The sequence below is a fragment of the Dipodomys spectabilis genome, unplaced genomic scaffold (assembly GCF_019054845.1).
Source record: "Dipodomys spectabilis isolate Male_0828 unplaced genomic scaffold, ASM1905484v1 ptg000116l, whole genome shotgun sequence".
NCBI classification, from domain to species: Eukaryota; Metazoa; Chordata; class Mammalia; order Rodentia; family Heteromyidae; genus Dipodomys; species Dipodomys spectabilis.
In genome coordinates, this window is record NW_024870793.1 from 84,349 (window position 1) to 89,524 (window position 5,176).

Sequence of the window (5,176 nt, forward strand, 5' to 3'; positions counted from 1 at the left end):
TGTTTCTTTGAGGATTTGTTGTTGGGGGATTTAATTTTTTTGGGTTCCAGGTATATTTTAGATATGAGACCCTTGTCCGTTACCAGCACAACTATGTTTACTGCAGCATTATTTCCCATGGCTAAGATATGGAACAAACCCAGATGCTCCTCACTAGATGAAAGGATGAAGAAAATGTGATATATATATACACAATGGAATTCTATTCCTCCATCAGAAAGTATGACATAGCCCCATTTGTTAAGAAATGGAAAGACTTGGAAAAAATTGTATTAAGTGAATTAAGCCAGGTCCAAAAAAACATAGGTCCCATGGTTTCCCTTATTTGCAATAACTAGTATATGTCTGAGTCAAGCAGAAAAAGGTCAGATACATTGATGTTAGGTGAAATGAACCCCAAGATGAGGATTCAATTGTTTTTTTCTTTATTGCAATTGTTTCGAACATTTATAAGATGATTTCTTTGTTGATTTGTATGTCTGTCCCCCATGGTATAACCCATGCTTTCACTGTATTTGATGTTGGTATAAGTTGTGGAGGGGAAGGGAAAAAACAAATCGTTTAAATAGGGATGCAGGTGGACTCATTGCAATAATGAGATGAAACAAGTCCTTATGTTGAAAAACGAACTTTACATCTTTGGTGGGGGGGGGTGGTGGGAGGGGGGGTGTGGGGGGAGATGGGAAGGGATGGAAACAGGAAGCAAAGAAGGAGGCAACAGTGCTTGATAAGAAATATACTCATTATCTTGCCCATGTAATTGTAAGCTCATTCCTAGAAGTTTATGTCAAGTATTTCACAAATTTTATTTCTCTTAATTCTTAAGAAAACATTTGCTATAATTCTAATATTATTACCATTTTAGTGTTAGGAAATATTGTAATTAAAGGCACTAAGTGTATGACGCAAAGACACACAGTGGGGAAGGAAATGAGTCAAAATTTCCAAAAGTCAGCAATAAAAAAGTAGGTAAAATCCTCTCCATTCCCTTACACTCTCAATTCAATATTCATGTTGTCCAAGATAGCAATTATTGCCCACGGTAATTGTTTTCTGTCACATTTTGTCTTCAACACGGACTGTATTGGTGACATTGAGTTATGCTCAGAGTTGAGCTCATAAATTGAGGTCTAAAGAGAGACAAATTTCCTCTGTTCCACAGTTCCAGTATACGTTTTAAAAAGTACTAAAACTAGCCGGTAGCTGGTGGCTAACACCTATAATCCTGGCTACAGAGGAAGCTGAGATCTGAGGATTGCGCTTCAAAGTCAGCCCAGGCTGGAAAGTCTGTGATACTCTCATATCCAATAAACCACTAGGAAAGCAGAAGTGGCACTGTGGTTCAAGGGGTAGAGCACTGGCCTTCAGCTGAAAGGCACAGGGACAGCACCCAAGCCCAGAGTTCAAGCCACATGACCCATAAAAAAAAGGATTAAAACTTTTAAATACCATCACTTACTGCCTTTTAAGAATCCAAAAATGAAATAAATTCACATATAATCACTCCAAAATGCTTTAAAAGCAGGAGATGATAAACAAGCCTTTATGAAGTAAATTTTCTTCTACTTTTTAAATTATTCTGAAAGCCTTGTGATGGTTGGTCACACCTGTAATCCTGTCTACTCGGGTATGTGCTCAGGAACCTGAGATCTGTGGATAACCCTTGGAAGCCAATCAGGACAAAAAATATTCATGAAATTATTTTTTAAAAAAAATTAATGAACTAGCAAAGAGCCAAGAATGGAGATTTAGCTTATATAGTAGTTCATCAATCTAGAGAGGAATGGCCTACAGAGAACTTGATGCACTGAATTCTAACTCTGAGAATGAAAATGAGCCGGCACGCACATACATACATACATACATACATACACACACACACACATTTATTCAAAATATCTTCATATCATTGTTTTGCATTAATTTCTTTGTTAATGATATTAAATGGGTAAAATAGGGGAAATATTCTCTTCCATCCAAGAATATTTTTATGTTTTTTTTTATTGTAAAAGTACTGTACATAGTGGTTACAGTTAATAAAAAAGGTAATGAGTATATTTCCTATCAAGCATTGTTACCTCCTCCTTTGTTTTCCCCCACCATCCCTTCCCTCTCACCTCCACAAGTACACTCCCCTCCTCCCACCCCGCCTAAATTGTAAAGTTCGTTTTTCACCATACTGTCTTGTGCGTCACATTGTTGCAATGGGTCATACTGTATCCTTATTTAAGCATTTTGTTTTTTCCCTTTCCATCCCCAAATTAGAAAAGTGTATATAGAAGATGGAGGTGCACCAACATCAGATACAGTGAAAACAGGGGTTTAACTGTGGGGGGCGCACATATAAAAAAATCACATCATACGTTATAAATATATTAGAAACAACAGAAAGAAATAAAAAACCACTTGTGTCCCTCTCATGGGGTTCATTTACCTTAACATCATCTTATCTAGTCATATGCACTTGCTTTTGACCTTTTCTTTTTTTTTTAATTGTGAAAATACCATACAGAGGAGTTACAATTACGTGGAAAAGGTAATGTGTACATTTCTTATCAAGCATTGTTGCCTCCTCCTTTTTTTCTCCTTACCATGCCTTCTTTGCTTATCCCAGACATACATTCGTTATTGCAAATAAGGGATACCATAGGACCTATGTTTCTTTTTTATTGTGAAAATACCATACTGAGGGGTTACAATTACATGGGCGAGTTATTGAGTGCATTTCTTTTTTTTTTTTTTTTTATTGTGAGAATACTGACAGAGGAGTTACAATTACATAGGCAAGATAACGAGTACATTTCTTATCAAGCATTGTTGCCTCCTCTTTGCTTCCCCTTCCCACCCCTTCCCATACTCCCCCACTTCCCTCACCTGGTCCTCCTCCCCCCAAAGTTGTAAAGTTCATTTTTTGACATAAGGACTTGTACATCTCATTGTTGCAATGGGTCCACTTGTATCCCTGGTTAAACGAATTGTTTTTTTTTTTCCTTCCCCTCCACAAATTATACCAACATCAAATGCAGTGAAAGCATAGGTTATACCTTGTGGGAGGGACATAAAAAGCAACATAGAAATCGTCTTATAAATATGTTAGAGAAAAATTGCCTGAAAGAAAAAAAAACAAAATACATTTGAATACTTGTCTTGGGGTTCATTCCCCTAACATCAACTTATCTGACCTTTCCTGCTTGACTCAGACATATACTAGTTATTGCAAATAAGGGAAACCATGGGACTTATGTGTCTTTGGGCCTGGCTTACTTCACTTAATATAATTTTTTCCAAGTCTTTCCATTTCCTAACAAATGGGACAATGTCATTCTTTCTGATGGAAGCATAGAATTCCATTTTTTATCAAGCATTGTTGCCTTCTCCTTTCTTTCCCCTTCTGATCCCTGCCCATCTCCCACTCCCCACCCCCACCAAACCTCCCCCACCCCAGCCCCGTCACCATCTACATCCCTCCACCCCCCGGCCAAAATCATTTTTTGACATAACGACTTGTTCATCTCATTTTAATGGGTCCACCTGCATCCCTATTTAAACAATTTGTGTTTCTCTTCCCCTCCACAAATTATACCAACATCAAATACATTGAAAACAGGGGCTTTAGCTTGCAGGAAAAACATACAAAGCAACAAAGAAATCATCTTATAAATATGTTAGAAACAATCACAAGAAAGAAAAACCATTTGAATCCTTACCTTGGGGTTCATGTTGCCTAACATCAAGTTATATGATGTTTTCTGCTTGTCTCAGACACATAGTAGTTATTGCAAATAAGGAAACCATGGGATATATGTTTCTTTTTGGGCCTGGCTTAATTCACTTAATATAATTTTTTCCAAGTCTTTCCATTTCCTAGCAAACTGGGTGATGCCATTTTTTCTGATGGAGGCATAGAATTGCAGTACACACACACACACACACACACACACACACACACACACACACACAAATATATACACTTTCTTGATCCATTCATTTACTGTGGGGCATCGGGTTTGGTTATGTATCTTATCTATGGTAAATAATGCTGCAATGAACATAGTTTTGCTGGTAGTTTTAGTATGGTCTTGTTTGTGATCATTTGGATGAATGCCCAAAATGGGATTGCTGGGTCTTAGAGGCACTCTATGTAGCTTTTTGAGGAACCTCCATACTACTTTCCAAAGTCTTCGAACAAGTTTAAACTCCCAACAAAAATGCATTAAGATTCCCTTCTGTCCAAAGCCCATCCAGCATCTGTTCTTTTAAAAATCGGGAATGCTTCACGAACCTGCGTGTCATCCTCAGTCAGGGGCTATTGTTCTCTTTATTGTTCCAATATTAGTGTATGTACTACTGAATTGAGCACAGAACATTTTTTATATATAAAGTGTAATTGATTTTCTTAAAGTAGACAATTCCACAAAAATTAAATTCAAAAGAATTGTGGTGAAATTTTAGAACCATGTATTTTTTACATAATAACACATTTAAGAATAAACTCAAGATTGACATGTCAAAAACAAAATAATTCCAGATATTTGTTGTTCAACGCATGTGTTGGAGGAGGAATTCAATTATTCTGTACAAGGAACCTGTGATAATGAACACTATAGAAAGTGTTAAGGTTTGTTAAAAGTTTTAATGTTTTTAATATGTTTAATTTTGGGAATTTGCTCATATATGCCAAAATTTAGACTATTTAGCAGGTTGTAAAACTTTTCCACAAAGCATATAAGATTCATGGTAGCAGTCATACACTACTAAGTATGTACATTTCAGAGTTTATAGAAACTGTACTAATGAGAAGTTGCAAAGTGTTTGTGTAAAGAAGCAGAGTGAAGATTTAAGACATTACCTTCACAGTTTCTGTTAAAATTTAAGGGCTTCCTTACTTTATATGTTAGCGAGGAACAAATGATGGTATAAGCCATATACAAATGATGAGATGAACCATAAATAATAATCTTAGTGAGTAACTTTAAAGGCTATTGATAGCCTATAAAATTCTGGTTTAACATCATAGACTTAGGCAGTTTTAAATGTACAGCAATATGAGAAAATAATAAATCGAATATGTAGTACATTTCAAATATTGGAAACAGTGGTAATTGTTTTGTTTTTTTATTTTATTAATCATTAATATTTAAGTATTGGTTTTCCTTATTTGTAGCATTGTTTTCCT

At 35.9% G+C, this 5,176-nt stretch overlaps 1 non-coding gene across 1 annotated transcript; it reads right to left on the reverse strand.

Moving 5' to 3' along the window:
- Positions 1-4,258: 4,258 nt before the first annotated feature.
- Positions 4,259-4,360, reverse strand: LOC122115117. The gene has a single exon (XR_006148718.1). It is a non-coding gene; the product is annotated as a U6 spliceosomal RNA (small nuclear RNA).
- Positions 4,361-5,176: the final 816 nt, after the last annotated feature.